The sequence below is a fragment of the Ranitomeya imitator genome, chromosome 1 (assembly GCF_032444005.1).
Source record: "Ranitomeya imitator isolate aRanImi1 chromosome 1, aRanImi1.pri, whole genome shotgun sequence".
Lineage (NCBI taxonomy): Eukaryota > Metazoa > Chordata > Amphibia > Anura > Dendrobatidae > Ranitomeya > Ranitomeya imitator.
Window position 1 is genome coordinate 318,888,165 of NC_091282.1, and position 20,263 is coordinate 318,908,427.

Below are 20,263 nucleotides of genomic sequence, written 5' to 3' on the forward strand. Positions count from 1 at the left end.
GGACATGCAGAGCAAGGACAGCAGCACACAGGAGGAAAGAGGGGTAGCGCCACAACTGGCAGGAAGAAGCATTGTGGTGGCCACAGAGAGAAGGTGGGCAACCGTTCCCCATCACACCAACACAATAGAAGTTGCCAGTACAACTGTTAGGTCTTTTTGAGTCTGGTTGTTTTTTAAAGACTCTGCCGATAACCCCAAACAGGCCATTTGCACCATCTGCCATGTCAGCATCAGCAGGGGTAGCAAAACTACCAGCCTGAACACCATCAGCATGATCAGGCACATGGTCAGCAAAGCACCTGACTTTGTGGTCCCAACCCGAGGGTCAAGGAACAGTGTATGGGGGTGATGCCACTGCTTCTGTGGCCGTTGTGCGTGCAAACCAATCCCATGTCCATGGTGAATGCGAAGATGCCTCCTGCAATGCACCTGTTGTTGCACACACTGAAGTAGCACCATCATCAAGCACGGTCACATCCTTGTCCCAGTGTAGCGCTCAATTTTCCATACCCCAGTCCATGGAACACAAGGACACATACGCAGCCAACATCCCACAGGTCACAATACTAAATTCACACATTTCTTGACTGCTTGCACTCAAAATGCTGCCTTTTAGGCTCGTGGAGAAGGAAGCTTTCCGCAACCTGATGGCAGTGGCCGTACCTCAGGACTCAGTCCCCAGCCGCCACTATTTCTCACGGTGTGCCGTCCCCGCATAACACAAGCATTTGTCCCACATTAGCTATGCCCTCAGCAAGGTAGTTACTGGGAAAGTCTACCCAACCATGGACACCTGGACAAGTGTATGTGGGCAGGGCCAGCACATCTCACTGACTGTGCACTGGGTTAACATAGTGGAAGTTGGGACCCACCCGGACATTCGGATGGAACACGTCCTCTCGATGCTGAGGATTGCAGGCCCTAGGTAAGTCACGGTTGCCCCCACAGTCAACAGCTCCTTCATTTCATCCTCCTGCTCCTCTTCAGCCACCATCTACATAATGTTCACATCAGTTACAAGCTGGAAGTGCTGCACCACTGCCTCAGCCATGTGACAGCAGGCTGTGCTGTGCTGAAACTAATATGCATAGGTGATAAACTGTACAATGCTCAAAAGTGGTGGACAGCTCTGAAAGAGCAGTCAGATCTGTGGCTAATACCACTAAACCTACAGCCAGGCAGCGGCCTGTGTGAAAATGGCACTAACCTGGTGAATGTTCTGAGGCAAGGGGAGCTCACACACATACCATGCCTGGCCCATGTACTTAACCTAATTTTTTAGCAGTTTCTCAAAACCTACCCAGTGCTGCCAGATCTGCTTGTCAAAGTACTTCCGCCTGTGTGCCAATTTTAGAAAGTAAGCTACAGCCTCCGCCGCTCGTGCTGCGCTTCAGCAGCGTTTGCAGCTTCCAGCTCACCGACTTGTGTGTGATGTCCCCACCCATTGGAACTCTACAGTGCAGACGTTGGGAGCAGAGGAGATATGCAAATTGCTTCTTCAGAAAAAGAGAGGACTTGAACTCTATAGCGCCACCTATTGGAAGTAGCAATCCTACAAATTACAATCAACCCTTTAATGAGTCTTGCAACATGATTTAGGATAAGAGCCAAATCAGTATATCAATTCGTAAACATGGTGTTTCGGGCTGTTGGCCCTCGTCAGTGTGAAGCATGAGAACTGATTTGGCTAGGTGAGAGGCTCTGGACTGAGGTCTAAGGGGTAAGGTTCCTCCTTGCGGAGCGTGACATACCAGCTGGCTTGTCAAGGTAAGGAGGCTTATTCGCCGTGCAATGCTCCTCTGGGAAATTTAATATGCAAATTGCCTCTTCAGAGAATAAAGAGGACTTGAACTCTATAGCGCCACCTATTGGAAGTAGCGATCCTACAAGTTACAATTAACCCTTTAACGAGTCTTGCAGCATGACTTAGGATAAGAGCCAAATCAGTATCTCAATTCGTAGATGCGGTGTTTCAGGGTATCGCCCCTCATCAGTGCAAAGTATGAAATCTGATTTGGCAAAGTGAGAGGCTAAGACTGGAATCTAATGGATAAATTTTCTCCTTGTGAAGAACGATATGCCAGGATTTCTCACACTGCCGTGCCAGACCTGACATGTCACTCTAGAGAAGGAGAAAACATACTCCTTAGATCTCAATCTTAGCCTTGCATCTACCCAAATCAGATCTCATACTTTGCACTGATGAGGGGCAATACCCAGAAACACTGCAAATTAATATTCTGATTTGAGATTTTCCTAAGTCAAACTATAAGGCTGGTTAAAGGTCAATATTGGTTTGTAGGATTGATTGCTACTTCCAATAGGTGGAACTAGAGTTCAAGTCCTCTTCCTCTCTGAAGAGACAATTTGCATATTTAATTTCCCAGAGGAGCATGGAAGGCTTTAAGTCTCCTTATACTGGCATGCTAGACCTAAGTCACTCTCCACAAGGAAAAAACATACCCCTTAGATCCTTAGATAAAAACATAACATTACGTCCAACAGCTACATTTTAAAAGATATGGAACTGAGTTCAATATCTTAGTCACTTCTTTCTCCTAACTAGCTTAACCCTCAAGGCTCTGTCCTAGGGCCCCTACTTTTTTCCATCTGTACCCTTGGCCTAGGGCAACTCATAAAGTCCAATGGCTTCCAGTACCACTTATGTGCGGACAACACTCAGATCTACTTCTCTGGGTCAGATGTCGCCTCTCTGCTGTTCAGAATCTAGGAATGTCTGTCAGCCATATCCTCCTTCTTCAACTCTCGCTTCCTAATACTCAATGTAGACAAAACCGAACTCATCATCTTTCCCCCATCTCGCGTATCCCCCCTACCTGATCTATCTATTAAGGTAAAAGGCATCACGCTCTCTCCCGCACCTGAAATACGCTGCCTCGGGGTAAATCTCGACTCTGCCCTGTCCTTCAAACCGCACCTCCAAACTCTTGCCACCTCCTGTCACCTACAACTCAAAAATATTGCTAGAATCCATCTCTTCCTCAGCCCACAATATACTAAAACTTTTGTGCATGCCTTCATCATCTCCCACCTCTATTACTGCAACACCCTCCTCTGTGGCCTCCCCGCTACCTCCCTTGCACCACTCCAGGCTGTCCTCAACTCTGCTGCTCAACTAATCTACCTCTCTCCTCAATACTCCCCTGCTTCTCCCCTCTGAAAATCCCTCCACTGGCTCCCAATTCCCCAACTAATCCAGTTCAAACTACTAAAACTGATCTACAAAGCCATCCACAACCGGTCCCCTCCCTATATCTCTGAACTAATCTCCCACTATCTTCCGTCACGTAATCTTTGATCATCCCAAGACCTCCTACTCTCCTCCACACTTATTGGTTCCTCACACAACCGCCTCCAAGATTTCTCCCGAATATCCCCATCCTCTGGGATTCCACGTCTCAAGACGTCTGATTATTAGTGATGAGCCAACGTGCTCGCCACTGCTCGTTACTCGCCCGAGTATCCCTATGATTGGTGTACTCAGCGAGCAGCGAGCATTTCTGGGATTATTCGGCGGTAACTGGTTTCTCTACCCAGCGTTTTTGGCAGACTTTAGAGACTCAATCATGGTGCAGGGATTGTCTGCCAGGCCATGAAACGCCACAGTCCTCTTTGTTGTGGTCATGCAGTGATTGGCTTGGCCACACACATCATCCCGAGTATAAGAGACCTGGCGCCGCCCTGCTTGCCGCATTGTGTTCCTGTTTCAGCGAGAGTATGGAGAGCTGGTGCCGAAATAGGGTCAGAATCGTGGTTTTTAGAGGTGTTGTAGGTCTGCAACTCTTACAGCCACACCTCCTGAGAAACCAACAGTACTTTTTAGGGCTAATTCGTGGGTCCCAATATTGCAGCGCTAGGCAGGCAGGGCACAGAATATCCACATCAGTGCAAGGGCTGCAGACACTGTATGTGCAGCCATTGCTCCCACTGCATCCCTCCCAAAGCTCCATAACTGTCTGCTACTGCAGCTTCTTTACTATATACTTTTTTTATTCAAAAATTCACCCGCAAAAAACAAAAATACACAGTCTGTTCTGTCAGACTGAGGCCTGTTGAAAAATCCTAGTTTGTTAGGCGTGTGTGTTAGCCTTGTGCCACTTTTTTTTGTGTGTTTTAAATTCACTGTTAAAGGCCTCACACAGGGCCGGCGTCAGCAGCCGGCACAGCGGGCAAATGCCGGGGCCCTGGGGAGAGAGGGGGGCCCACTCATGCTGTCATAGATACAGCTGGGAGAGCAGAGCAGGAGATAACATGCTCTCTCCCCCCACAAAGTCACACTGGCTGCGTTCTCTTAACCCATATGTGCCAGCTCTGACAAAAGCATCTTATCACTCAGTCAGTGCAGCCAGGCAGGCACACATAGGGGTTAAGAGAAGGCAGCCAGCTGTGACATTGTTTGTGGGGGGAGAGAGCACTTTCTCTGCTCTGCTCTCCGCCCCTGGCTGGCTGCCGTGCTGCTGAAGTTATGAGGCAGATTCAGGAGGAGCTCCTAGTCCTACCAGTGCCTGAGTGAGTGGCGCTGCTATATACTATGTGGGCTGCACTGCTATATACTACGTGGGCTGCTATATGCTACGTGGGCTGCTATATACTACATGGGCTGCTATATACTACGTGGGCAGTGTTATATACTACATGGCTGTGTTTATATGCGATCATGAATCGGGGTATGTGTTAAAGGGGGGGCCCACTGAGACTCTTTCGCCCGGGGCCCTCAAAAACCTGGAGCCGGCCCTGGCCTCACATATCTGCCGGCTCCAAGTTTTTGCCACTGTTTTTGCTGCCTGATACGCAAATTCTATGAAGCACTATTTAGCATCTTAACCCCTTCATGACCCAGCCTATTTTGACCTTAAAGACCTTGCCGTTTTTTGCAATTCTGACCAGTGTCCATTTATGAGGTAATAACTCAGGAACGCTTCAATGGATCCTAGCGGTTCTGAGATTGTTTTTTCGTGACATATTGGGCTTCATGTTAGTGGTAAATTTAGGTCAATAAATTCTGCGTTTATTTGTGATAAAAACAGAAATTTGGCGAAAAGTTTGAATATTTCGCAATTTTCACATTTTGAATTTTTATTCTGTTAAACCAGAAAGTTATGTGACACAAAATAGTTAATAAATAACATTTCCCACATGTTTACTTTACATTGGCACAATTTTGGAAACAAAATTTTTTTTTGCTAGGAAGTTATAAGGGTTAAAATGTGACCAGCGATTTCTCATTTTTACAACAAAATTTAGAAAACCAATTTTTTTAGGGACCACCTCACATTTGAAGTCAGTTTGAGGGGTCTATATGGCTGAAAATACCCAAAAGTGACACCATTCTAAAAACTGCACCCCTCAAGGTACTCAAAACCACATTCAAGAAGTTTATTAACCCTTCAGGTACTTCACAGCAGCAGAAGCAACATGGAAGGAAAAAATGAACATTTCACTTTTTAGTCACAAAAATTATGTTTAAGCAACAATTTTTTTTATTTTCCCAATGGTAAAAGGAGAAATTGAACCACGATTGTTGTTGTCCAATTTGTCCTGAGTACGCTGATACCTCATATGTGGGGGTAAACCACTGTTTGGGCGCACGGCAGGGCTTGGAAGGGAATGAGCGCCATTTGACTTTTTGAATGAAAAATTGGCTCCACTCTTTAGCGGACACCATGTCACGTTTGGAGAGCCCCCGTGTGCCTAAACATTCGAGCTCCCCCACAAGTGACCCCATTTTGGAAACTAGACACCCCAAGGAACTTATCTAGATGCATAGTGAGCACTTTGAACCCCCAGGTGCTTCACAAATTGATCCGTAAAAATGAAAAAGTACTTTTTTTTCACAAAAAAATTCTTTTAGCCTCAATTTTTTCATTTTCACATGGGCAACAGGATATAATGGATCCTAAAATTTGTTGGGCAATTTCTCCTGAGTACACTGATACCTCACATGTGGGGGTAAACCACTGTTTGGGCACATGGTAAGGCTCGGAAGGGAAGGAGCGCCATTTGACTTTTTGAATGAAAAATTTACTCCATCGTTAGCGGACACCATGTCGCGTTTGGAGAGCCCCTGTGTGCCTAAACATTGGAGCTCCCCCACAAGTGACCCAATTTTGGAAACTAGACCCCCCAAGGAACTTATCTAGATGCCTAGTGAGCACTTTAAACCCTCAGGAGCTTCACAAATTGATCTGTAAAAATGAAAAAGTACTTTTTTTTCACCAAAAAATTATTTTCGCCTCAATTTTTTCATTTTCACATGGGCAATAGGATAAAATGGATCCTAAAATTTGTTGGGCAATTTCTCCCGAGTACGCCAATACCTCATATGTGGGGGTAAACCACTGTTTGGGCACACGGCAGGGCTCGGAATGGAAGGCGCGCCATTTGACTTTTTGAATGGAAAATTAGCTCCAATTGTTACCGGACACCATGTCGCGTTTGGAGAGCCCCTGTGTGCCTAAACATTGGAGCTCCCCCACAATTGACCCCATTTTGGAAACTAGACCCCCCAAGGAACTTATCTAGATGCATATTGAGCACTTTCAACCCCCAAGTGCTTCACAGAAGTTTATAACGCAGAGCCATGAAAATAAAAAATAATTTTTCTTTCCTCAAAAATGATATTTTAGCCTGGAATTTCCTATTTTGCCAAGGGTAATAGGAGAAATTGTACCCCAAATGTTGTTGTCCAGTTTGTCCTGAGTACACTGATACCCCATATGTGGGGGTAAACCACTGTTTGGGCGCACGGCAGGGCTTGGAAGGGAAGGCACGCCATTTGGCTTTTTAAATGGAAAATTAGCTCCAATCATTAGCGGACACAATGTCACGTTTGGAGAGCCCCTGTGTGCCTAAACATTGGATACCCCCCCAAATGACCCCATTTTGGAAACTAGACCCCCAAAGGAACTAATCTAGATGTGTGGTGAGGACTTTGAACCCCCAAGTGCTTCACAGAAGTTTATAACGCAGAGCCATGAAAATTAAAAAAAAATATATTTTCTCAAAAATGATTTTTTAGCTTGCAATTTTTTATTTTCCCAAGGGTAACAGGAGAAATTTGACCCCAAAAGTTGTTGTCCAGTTTCTCCTGAGTACGCTGATACCGCATATGTGGGGGTAAACCACTGTTTGGGCACATGCCGGGGCTCGGAAGTGAAGTAGTGACGTTTTGAAATGCAGACTTTGATGGAATGCTCTGCGGGCGTCACGTTGCGTTTGCAGAGCCCCTGATGTGGCTAAACAGTAGAAACCCCCCACAAATGACCCCATTTTGGAATCTAGACCCCAAAAGGAACTTATCTAGATGTGTGGTGAGCACTTTGAACCCCCAAGTGCTTCACAGAAGTTTATAATGCAGAGCCGTGAAAATAATAAATACGTTTTCTTTCCTCAAAAATAATTATTTAGCCCATAATTTTTTAATTTTCCCAAGGGTAACAGGAGAAATTTGATCCCTATATTTATTGGCCAGTTTCTCCTGAGTACGGTGATACCCCATATGTGGGGGTAAACTACTGTTTGGGCACATGCCGGGGCTCGGAATTGAGGTAGTGACGTTTTGAAATGCAGACTTTGATGGAATGCTCTGCGGGCGTTACGTTGCGATTGCAGAGCCCCTGATGTGGCTAAACAGTAGAAACCCCCCACAAGTGACCCCATTTTGGAAACTAGACCCCGAAAGGAACTTATCTAGATGTGTGATGAGCACTTTGAACCCGCAAGTGCTTCACAGAAGTTTATAATGCAGAGCCGTGAAAATAATAAATACGTTTTCTTTCCTCAAAAATAATAATTTAGCCCAGAATTTTTTATTTTCCCAAGGGTTACAGGAGAAATTGGACCCCAAAAGTTGTTTTCCAGTTTCTCCTGAGTACGCTGATACCCCATGTGTGGGGGTAAACCACTGTTTGGGCACACGTCGGGGCTCAGAAGGGAAGTAGTGACTTTTGAAATGCAGACTTTGATGGAATGGTCTGCGGGCGTCACGTTGCGTTTGCAGAGCCCCTGGTGTGCCTAAACAGTAGAAACCCCCCACAAGTGACCCCATTTTAGAAACTAGACCCCCCAAGGAACTTATCTAGATATGTGTTGAGCACTTTGAACCCCCAAGTGCTCACAGATGTTTACAACGCAGAGCCGTGAAAATAAAAAATCATTTTTCTTTCCTCAAAAATGATGTTTTAGCAAGCATTTTTTTATTTTCACAAGGGTAACAGGAGAAATTGGACCCCAGTAATTGTTGCGCAGTTTGTCCTGAGTTTCACTGATACCCCATATGTGGGAGTAAACTACTGTTTGGGCACACGTCGGGGCTCGGAAGTGAGGGAGCACCATTTGACTTTTTGAATACAAGATTGGCTGGAATCAATGGTGGCGCCATGTTGCGTTTGGAGACCCCTGATGTGCCTAAACAGTGGAAACCCCTCAATTCTACCTCCAACACTAACCCCCCCACACCCCTAACCCTAATTCCAACTGTAGCCATAACCCTAATCACAACCCTAACCACAACCCTAATTCCAACCCTAACCCTAAGGCTATGTGCCCACGTTGCGGATTCGTGTGAGATTTTTCAGCATCATTTTTGAAAAATCCGTGGGTAAAAGGCACTGCGTATTACCTGCGGATTTACCGTGGATTTCCAGTGTTTTTTGTGCGGATTTCACCTGTGGATTCCTGTTGACGAACAGGTGTAAAACGCTGCGGAATCCACACAAAGAATTGACATGCTGCAGAAAATACAACGCAGCGTTTCCGCGCTGTATTTTCCGCACCATGGGCACAGCGAATTTGGTTTTCCGTAGGTTTACTTGGTACTGTAAACCTGATGGAACTCTGCTGCGAATCCGCAGCGGCCAATCCGCTGCGGATCCGCTGCCAAATCCGCACCGTGTGCACATAGCCTAATTCTAAAGGTATGTGCACACGTTGCGGAAAATGCTGCGGATCCGCAGCAGTTTCCCATGAGTTTACAGTTCAATGTAAACCTATGGGAAACAAAAATCGCTGTACACATGCTGAGGAAAAACTGCACGGAAACGCAGGGGTTTACATTCTGCAGCATGTCACTTCTTTCTGCGGATTCCGCAGCGGTTTTACAACTGCTCCAATAGAAAATCGCAGTTGTAAAACCACAGTGAAATGCGCAGAAAAACCGCGGTAAATCCGCCATAAATCCGCAGCGGTTTAGCACTGCGGATTTATCAAATCGGCAGCGGAAAAATCCGCAGAGGAACAGAATACGTGTGCACATACCGAAACCCTAACCCTAACCCTAACCCTATTCTAACCTTAGTGGAAAAAAAAAATTCTTTATTTTTTTATTGTCCCTACCTATGGGGGTGACAAAGTGGGGGGGTCATTTATTATTTTTTTTATTTTGATCACTGTGATAGATTATATCTCAGTGATCAAAATGCACTTTGGAACGAATCTGCCAGCCGGTGGAACGGAGCATGGGGGGGTGGAACGGTGCACAGGGGGGGGGGTGGATCGGAGCACGGGGGGTGGATCGGAGCACGGGGGGGTGGATCGGAGTGCAGGGGGGTTGGATCGGAGCACGGGGGGGTGATTGGAGCACGGGGGGAGCGGACAAGAGCACGGGGGGAGTGGAGCACAGGACGGAGCGGTGCATAGCACTGATCGGAGGACTGGGGGGGGCGATCTGTGGGGTGGGGTGGGGGCACATTAGTGTTTCCAGCCATGGCCGATGATATTGCAGCATCGGCCATGGCTGGATTGTAATATTTCACCAGTTTTAATAGGTGAAATATTACAAATCGCTCTGATTGGCAGTTTCACTTTCAACAGCCAATCAGAGCGATCGTAGCCACGGGGGGGGGGTGAAGCCACCCCCCCTGGGCTAAACTACCACTCCCCCTGTCCCTGCAGATCGGGTGAAATTGGAGTTAACCCTTTCACCGAATCTGCAGGGACGGACGCGATCTTTCCATGACGCCACATAGGCGTCACAGGTCGGATTGGCACCGACTTTCATGACGCCTATGTGGCGTCAAAGGTCGGGAAGGGGTTAAAAAAGGCCACATATTTGCCAGTGTGCTATTTCCATGACAGCCCTCATATATCTGCGTGCTCCAAGTTTGTGCATTGTAGGCCGGCGTACCTCTTTTCTTTGCTGTCTGATAGTCTAATTCTATACAGCAGGATTTTGCATCTTAAAAATAAAAAGGCCACATATTTGCCAGGGTGGTATTTCCTTGACAGCCCTCATATATCTGCGTGCTCCAAGTTTGGTCATTGTAGGCCAGTGGACCCCTTTGTTTTGCTGTGTGAGACTCTATTTCTATACAGCACTATTAAGCTTCCAAAATTACAAAAAGGCCACATATTTGCCAGTGTGTTATGGCTGTCAGACGTCTGTTGTATTTGCGGCCTACAAAATGTGGAAATTCAGGCCTACATTCAGCTTTATTTGATGTCTGCTACCCTAGTTCGGTACACTATTTTAGTTTAAAAAAATTAACAAATACAGGTCATATATCGAACAGTGTGGTATCTTTTTAAAAATACTTCTCTTTCAAGTTGTTATCGCTGCTTCATGACTGTGTTAAATGCTCCAACTCCAACTACCACCATCATCATCTTCTGCCTAGAGGCAGTCAGTCACTGCGCACATAAAAAGTCTGAGGAGCAGAGTGTGAACACTTTTGCGGTGTTGTACTCTGTCTCTCTATTACGAAGGTGTGTGCTTCTGCCAATAAAAGCGTTACTGCCAGAAAGTGAGGAGCCATGTTCACAGTGACTGCCAGAAAGCGAGGCACTGTGCACTCCATGACTGTGAGTACAGCACACGTTCACAGTAGAGAGACAGTTCATGTTCCGTGTTCAGCTTTGCAAAACAATAATTAAAGGGCACAGAGGAATGACAGAGGATGTTGTTAAGGTCAGCAAGGTACTCCCTCAGCATTTTCCAAAATAAAGCACTCCTTGTGAGAGTCCTCCACGCCTCATGGCCAGGGCGATAGGAGGTTGTGAGAAAACTCTCCCAGAACTTTGTCAGTGTTCCACTGCCTCTGCTGGATTGGAGTTTTGTCTCTCTCACCTATACTACATGCTTGGCCAATTAACTGTGACCTCTTCTGTCAGCATTTTCAGATGGGAATTGTTTTAATAATTCAGCAAGAAAGGCCCTATGGTCCTCCAACATTGTACTACACCTGTCTGCCTCTGGAATAAGAGAAATCAAGTTCTGCTTGTAGCATGGGTCTGGAAGTGTCACCAATCAGTATTCCCTGTCACCCAAATTTTTGAGAATGCGAGGGTGATGGGAAAGGCAGCGGAACATAAACTCAGGCATGTGTGCAAGACTGCTAACAGTCGATACTTCTGTGTCATCACCAAGAGGACAACTGACCATGCTCTCCACCTCCTCCTTGTCCTCAGGCCTCCACAACTTTTGACAAACCTCAGTAATATCATTGTAAATACATTCTTGTAAATACATTCCCCTGAAGTTTTTATCTCCCCCACCTCATTGTAGATAGTAAGTTGTCATGAGCAGTATGTTTGTTTGAGGGGTTTAATTATTGTTCTCGTTGTTACTTAGTGTAGGTTGTAAGCTGTCACGAGCAGGGTTGTATTATTTCTGTTTAATTATTGTATTATTGTTATCGTTGTTACTTAGGACTGTTGTGTTTCAAACTGTAAATATGTTGACGCTATATAAATATGTATAAATATTTATATTAGAACATAGAGAAGCAAAATGGAGATGTTAATTATGGCGTCATTGCCGCTCTCCATCTGGGTGAATTCCTCAAAGTTTTGGAGGATGGTACATATGTCTGACATCCATGTCCTTTCCCGAGATCATATGTTTGAAGTCAGAACTGAATACCAACGGCCTTGTTGATGCTGGTAGTCAACAACTGCCCTCTTATGCTCACAAATCCTTTCCAAAATATGCAGTGTACAGTTCCAATGCATGGGGAGGACATCACACACCAGTCAGTGAGCCAAAAGCTGCAAGCGCTGCAGAATCACGGTAAGGGCGGGTGAAGCTGTAGCTGACTTTCTAAAATGGGTACGCAGAGCCTCATACTTTTCCTAGCAGATCTGGCACCTCTCTGTCGCTTTTCAGGAAACGTTGAACAATGAGGTTAAGCACATGGGCCAGACATGGCATGTGTGTGAGCGTGCCTTGACACAGAACAGCCACCAGGTTCCAGCCATTGTCACACACGACCATGCCTGGCTGTAGGTTCACGGGTGTCAGCTACAGACCTGCCTGCTCTTTCAGAGCTGTCCACAACTCTTCATCATTGTGCCATTTGTCCCCTAATCATATTAGCTTCAGCACAGCCTGTTGCCGATTGCCTGAGGCAATGCTGCAGTGCTTCCAGCTTGTGACTGATGTGCTACTTTCGGAGATCAAAGCTGAAGAGGATGCGAAGGAGGAGGTGCAGGAGCTGCAGACTGTGGTGGCAACCCAGATTGACGTAGGGCCAGCAATACTCGGGGTTGGGAGGACGTGCACCATCCCAAGGTCGGACTGTGTCCCAGCTTCCACTATGCTAACCCAGTGTGCCGTTAGTGAGATGTACCGTCCCTGACTGCAAGCAGTTGTCCACGTGTCTGTTGTTACGAGGAATTTCCCAATAAATGCATTGTGGAGGGCATGGGTAATGTTGTGGGACACATGTCTATGTAATGCCGGGATGGCACACCAGTACAAATAGTCCCGCATGTTCGGGGCCTCGGGTGATCCTCGACTCTGTGCCCTCTCTTTGAAGATACATATCAAAGCCCTTGGCCACTAGAATTCAAAAACATTTCAAGGATCAGTACATTCCAAAAAATGTTTGCGCACGCCCTCATGATTTCCCGCCAACACTATTGCAACATTCTACTCTCTGGCTTCCCCTCTAGCCCTCTTGCACCACTCCAATCTATCCTAAAGTCTGATGGCCGAGTAAACCATCTGTCCCTCTGTTATTCCCCAGCCTCTCCTACCTGCGAGGCCCTTCACTGCCTTCCAATTGCCCAGAGGCTACAGTTCAAAACCCTAACTATGACAAACTAAGCCTTCCACAACCTTTCTCCATACATCTGCAACATGGTCTCCCAATGTATGACTGGTTCATGGCTTCCTCTACGCTAACCCAGTGTGCCATCAGTGAGATTTACCATCCCTGCCCACATGCACTTGTCCAAGTGTCAGCCGCAGACACAGTTCATGGAAAATAGAAGAACGCGGCAGATACCGGGTTGGATCCAGAAAGAACCCCCGAGGTGCGTTTTGTTTACCACTGTACTTGCTTTCTCACTATTTTACCGGTATGTGCTGCTTTATTCGCTTATACAGTGGTTGCAGTGATACTCATTCACTTGCACAGAGTATGTACCTTATAGCAGCTCTCTGCCATTACATGTATTGATCTAGTTGATGACTCACACCGGGGGTGTCCTCTTTATTCTATCCTGATGCACTTTATTGAATTTTGTACCTTTCGCATGAACATTTTTTGATGAATTGTTAATAAAATATTACTGCTTTTTAAACCTAGATACTCCTTTGCTCTCTTCTTCTAGCATCATGCAATATGTAGAGGAGCTGAGGCATAAGTATCATTTTGATCAAATTTACTCTTCCTGCAACCAACAGAAATAGCTTCTTCCAGGCCCCAATCTTATCTTCTGCTGGAACTTCCCAATCATAGGAGTCAGGTTGAGACACACATAGTCCTCTATTTTGTCCGAAACCACGATGCCCAGATATTTAAACTCAAGTACCACCCTTAAGTGAACCCCAGGGTCTAGTGTCAGAGAAGCCGCCGCATCGATGGGCAACAACACAGACTTACCCCAAGTAATAGATAATCTGGAAAAAGCCCAAAATTTTTTAATGCTGTTCATAACAGCCCCCAAAGACTACTGCACATCTTCCAAGAACAGTAACATGTCTTCCGCGAACAGGACAATCTTTTCTTCATAGTTTCCATATCTAAATCCCTTTATGTCCCTATACCTCCGTATCGCCGCCACCAAGGGCTCAACAACAATTGCAAACAAGAGAGGAGACAAGGGGCACCCCTGCTGTGTTCCCCTATGTAAAGGGAAATCCCCCGACAAGAGCCCATTAACCCGTATCCTGGCTCGTGGAGAGGCATATAACAATTGCACCCAAATTATAAATCTCTCACCAAAACTCATAGCCTTCATAACTGAACACAAATACTGCCATTCGACACTATCAAAAGTCTTAGCGGCGTCTAAAGACCCCACAACCCTCTGACCCATATTGTCTGACTCTACCTGCATATTGAGGAACAATCGTCTAAGATTATATGCTGTAGAACTATTGGGCATAAAACTGGACTGTTCCCAGTTTATTAGTGTCGTTATCACCTTGTTAAGATGATTAGCCAATATTTTGGCCAAGATTTTGATATCTATGGTTAATAACGAGATCGGGCGATAAGAAGCCAGATCCGTCGGATCCTTACCCTGTTTTGGCAACACTACAATTATTGCCTCAGGCATGGACCGCGAAAACTCCCCCTCCACCAGACCAGCAGCATACACCTCCAACAAAGCGGGAAGCATTACCTCTTTACATATTATTTACACCTCCCCTGGGATACCATCCACCCCTGGGGCTTTATCATTAGGCATAGAGACCAGTGTGGCATCCAGCTCCTCAAAATTAAACGGCTCTTCAAGAAGTACTTGATCAATCGTAGAAAGTCTAGGAAGCTGAACGTCTGCCAGAAAACCATCCACCTCCTCCATCGTTGGTTGTACCCGCGATTTATAAAGATGCGACTAATACTCTGTCATCATCTCCAAAATTGCCCCGCAACCAGTATGCTCCGACCCATCCTTTCCCTTCAAAGCAACTATATGTGTGGAGTCTCTCTGTGCCGCCACTTTTCTAGCAAAGAGATGACCCGCCTTGTCCCCCTCCTCAAGCACTCCTCTTTAAACTTAGTTTTTCACAAGCATCCATCAGTTTGTTTGGTTTTCCTCCAACATTGAACTGCTTTCTATAATTCAGCATCTCACAAACATGTTTCACTTTGCCCTTTAGACAGACACGTGCGTCTTTGGTTTAGCAACATATTTTTGACAGGCATTTTTTAGGCCGAGTCAAACACGCTCATCAGTTACACCGATATTCTGACAGGCATGAAACATATTCTGGTAATTGGTGGTGGCTAAACGACTATTCATTGTAGGCTGTATCCTGGATCTCATACCTCCCATAGCCACCACTGTTATTAATAACTTAAAAAGCTCCTTTTAGTATTGCCTGGTTGCTCACATTGCACACAATACACTTCATATAAATTTGATAAAGCAATGCTGTTAGTTTGGCTCAGTAGTTCATTAAAAATATTTCTTTGTCCACTATATTACTTTCTCTCCTTGACAGCCATAAATTTGGCTGCTTCAATTGTACAAATGGCGAATATACCAATGGTGATTTGGAATCCAGATGAAAATGCTGTATTCCGAATGCATTCAGACAATCACATATTGTAGCTGCATTTCTTGTAAAACAGTTACAGATGTGACTGACAATGCTCATAGTGACACAATCTTGATAAATGTTTGTTTATTCACTTCACAAATAGTTTTAAGCCTCTATATGTTTGCTGTTTGTCATTGTAAAACATTAAGGTTTACTGAAACTTTGCCTGTGGTGGTTTGATCTAAATCCTTGTGGCTTTAATTTTCTCGGGGTTTATGGTCCCTCGTCTGATGAATCCATGATATCTCAGTTTAATCCAACATTGAAATGTGGCCACTTGAAGGTGTGGGTGAAACTAGTTGCTACATACTGTAAATGACTATATAAGACCAGAGAAACACGACTAAGACCGATGCCAAAACTGGGGTACCAGTACATGTACAGTGTGCTGATACCTGCATAATTGTGGACGCCCATGCAGTGTAGGTAATCTCCCAGGGGTTCTCTGTCTTGGTGTTGCTTCTCTGATATTCCAGACGAATGATGTTTAAATGCCTCTTGGTGATGATCTAAGTATGGCAGATACCGATTCCTGACACGTGCACATAGCATTACTCCCACGTTGTCGTCCAACTTTATAGATAAGTCTCTCCTTGTGAGATTTACTTTGCATACCAGTATGTTCTCCTGAAGAACCAATTCTTGGGGAAACGCGCCGAGAATTAAGCATACTGGCTATCTATTTTGATATATGGACTAACTTTGGATATATTTCCTCTGAATGATGGTTTTATGTGGAGGATTTGGATTGTTTATTTTAACCATTTCTCCTCTGAGGAACATTAAATATTGGCACCTTTGGATATTTTTACATATGTTATGAGAATTGGATATTTTTTCTTGGCATTGTGCAATATAAACCTATTGAGATATGATGTGATGATTGCCCATGATGGATATGTTGGGGCATTGTTTATCTTTTACCCTTATTATGTGATTTGAATATGGTGCCATAGGATCTGTATACTATTTACTATATTGTTTCAGGCAGGTATTATAAGGGAATATTTCTTTTTCCGGGCAAGGTGCAATCTGTACAATTTGTATATATAAAATATGGCACAATAATTGTCTACGATGGAGTCTTTGGGATATTTGTATCCGCACATCTATGATTTTTGAAGGATACTGTTCCCTTTGTTCCTGGCACAAGTCTTGGAGGGAATATATACCCTAAAATATAAAATATATCTGCTTTTTTACAATCTCTATTTTTTGATGTGGGTATATTACGAACCCCCTCTCTGATATATTGCACGTACCATATGGTGTATCAGAGGTTGGGCATTATTCTACTTCATATGGTACTATTGTGATTTTCTGTGCACCCTATCTATTTATAGGGTTTTCTAGGGAAAGGGAGGGAGAGTCTATGTTGAGTGGGGGCACCAGTGCACAGGTTTAAGGTGCATACCTCCGCTGGTAGGAAGGCTCAATATAGTAACCTACTAGAATGAAGTGCTTCTTGCCACTTTCTTCATATAAAATATGTACCCATGTTTTTTTATGAGTTGTGGACTAAGAAACTATATGTGATTCTCTATTGAGATTTTATATTTAAATCTATTAAAGGTTATGTTTTAAAATATATAATTTGAGCAACATTCGGTGATTGGTTAAAATTTTGGGTGTCTCTAATATTTGAAAAATTCAGTGACTAGATGATGTAAGTATACTATATGTAGTTAATCTTCATATATACTGTACGTAATCACTATATTTATTTAATCCTTATATGTACTTATTAACCTGTGTATGTTAACATATACAAAAGTGTATGCACTCATGCTATTCAATCATACTATTCCTTGAATTTTTTAGTTTGCAATAAATTTGCCTTGTATTGCAAGTATTAGCCTTTTTTAAAGCCGTTTCTGAACCTTAGTGTTAAAAACATGGCAAATAAAATTGCCAAATACTGCTGTAAATAATTGTGCAAAGAGGGAACCATCATACCATTAAAAAATACGAGTCGATTTTCCTGGGCCCATCCAGTATGTGGGTTCCAATGCCTAATGGGGTGCATATGACTATGCAGCAGGGCTGGCCTTCCTACCAATATGTGTAAAACAAAGGAGTACGGAGTACAAAATGCATTTTGTGAAGTGGATTTTCATGGGCCCAGGAATGCTTCCAGGGGCAATCCCATGATGTCCCTGTGTCACTTGAGCAGTGTTTACATCATTTTCAGACTTTTTAGACCTTTAAAAGACCCTCGGGGGATCACAGTATAAATACTTGGGTCTCCCATAGACTTACATTGGGCTCATTGTACTGGCCGAGTACCCGAGTATTCCAAACTGCTCGAACCGAGCAGCAAGCACCCGAGCATTTTAGTGCTCGCTCATCACTACTGATTATCCACCACCCTTGGATCATTCAGATGGAACCTTCAAGCCCATCTCTTCAGGAAAGTCTACAACCTGCAATAACAATTCTTCCGCATCACCAGCCACCCGAGCTGCCGCATCGCCACCGACAGAGCTGCCACCTCAGCACCCACCCGAGCTGCCACCTCACCAACCACCCAAGTTGCCACCTCACCACCACCAGTGCTGCAGCACCCCCAACCTCCTGTCTCTTTGTCATTATCCCATAGAATGTAAGTCTGCAAGGACAGGGTCCTCTCCCCTCTGTACCAGTCTGTCATTGTAAATTTGTTTACTGTTAATGATATCTATAACCCTGTATGTAACCCCGTTTCTCATGTACAGCACCATGGAATTAATGGTGCTATATAAATAAATAAATAATAATAATAATAATAATAATGATAATGTTAAAGCTGGTGACAATCAAAGCTCTAAGTGAGCTCCCTGTTATGAAAGGCAATTCAGTACTACAATGGACATAGCGGTCAGAGCACATACAGTGATCTGACAATAACCCAAAATCATAGAACGAGCTCTGAGACGTGGGAACTCTGCAGACCGCAATCCCTAATCCTCTCCAAACAACACTAGAGGCAGCCGTGGATTGCGCCTAACTCTGCCTATGCAACTCGGCACAGCCTGAGAAACTAACTAGCCTGAAGATAGAAAATAAGCCTACCTTGCCTCAGAGAAATACCCCAAAGGAAAAGGCAGCCCCCCACATATAATGACTGTGAGTTAAGATGAAAAGACAAACGTAGAGATGAAATAGATTCAGCAAAGTGAGGCCCGACTTTCTTAACAGATCGAGGATAGAAAAGGTAACTTTGCGGTCTACACAAAACCCTAAAGGAAACCACGCAAAGGGGGCAAAAAGACCCTCCGTACCGAACTAACGGCACGGAGGTACACCCTTTGCGTCCCAGAGCTTCCAGCAACAAATTAGACAAGCTGGACAGAAAAAATAGCAAACAAATAGCAAAGAAGAACTTAGCTATGCAGAGCAGCAGGCCACAGGAATGATCCAAGGAAAAGCAAGACCAACACTGGAACATTGACAGGAAGCCAGGATCAAAGCATTAGGTGGAGTTAAGTAGAGAAGCACCTAACGACCTCACCAGATCACCTGAGGGAGGAAACTCAGAAGCCGCAGTACCACTTCCCTCCACGAACAGAAGCTCACAGAGAGAATCAGCCGAAGTACCACTTGTGACCACAGGAGGGAGCTCTGCCACAGAATTCACAACAGTACCCCCCCTTGAGGAGGGGTCACCGAACCCTCACCAGAGCCCCCAGGCCGACCAGGATGAGCCACATGAAAGGCAAGAACAAGATCGGGAGCATGGACATCAGAGGCAAAAACCCAGGAATTATCTTCCTGAGCATAACCCTTCCATTTAACCAGATACTGGAGTTTCCGTCTAGAAACACGAGAATCCAAAATCTTCTCCACAATATACTCCAATTCCCCCTCCACCAAAACCGGGGCAGGAGGATCAACAGATGGAACCATAGGTGCCACGTATCTCCGCAACAATGACCTATGGAATACGTTATGTATGGAAAAAGAATCTGGAAGGGTCAGACGAAAAGACACAGGATTAAGAACCTCAGAAATCCTATACGGACCAATGAAACGAGGTTTAAACTTAGGAGAGGAAACCTTCATAGGAATATGACGAGAAGATAACCAAACACCCAACACGAAGTCGGGGACCCACACGGCGTCTGCGATTAGCGAAACGTTGAGGCTTCTCCTGGGACAAGGTCAAATTGTCCACTACATGAGTCCAAATCTGCTGCAACCTGTCCACCACAGTATCCACACCAGGACAGTCCGAAGACTCAACCTGTCCTGAAGAGAAACGAGGATGGAACCCAGAATTGCAGAAAAATGGCGAAACCAAGGTAGCCGAGCTGGCCCGATTATTAAGGGCGAACTCAGCCAAAGGCAAAAAGGACACCCAGTCATCCTGATCGGCAGAAACAAAGCATCTCAGATATGTTTCCAAGGTCTGATTGGTTCGTTCGGTCTGGCCATTAGTCTGAGGATGGAAAGCCGAGGAAAAAGACAAGTCAATGCCCATCCTACCACAAAAGGCTCGCCAAAACCTTGAAACAAACTGGGAACCTCTGTCAGAAACGATATTCTCTGGAATGCCATGTAAACGAACCACATGCTGGAAGAACAATGGCACCAAATCAGAGGAGGAAGGCAATTTAGACAAGGGTACCAGATGGACCATCTTAGAAAAGCGATCACAGACCACCCAAATGACTGACATCTTTTGAGAAACGGGAAGATCAGAAATAAAATCCATAGAGATATGTGTCCAAGGCCTCTTCGGGACCGGCAAGGGCAAAAGCAACCCACTGG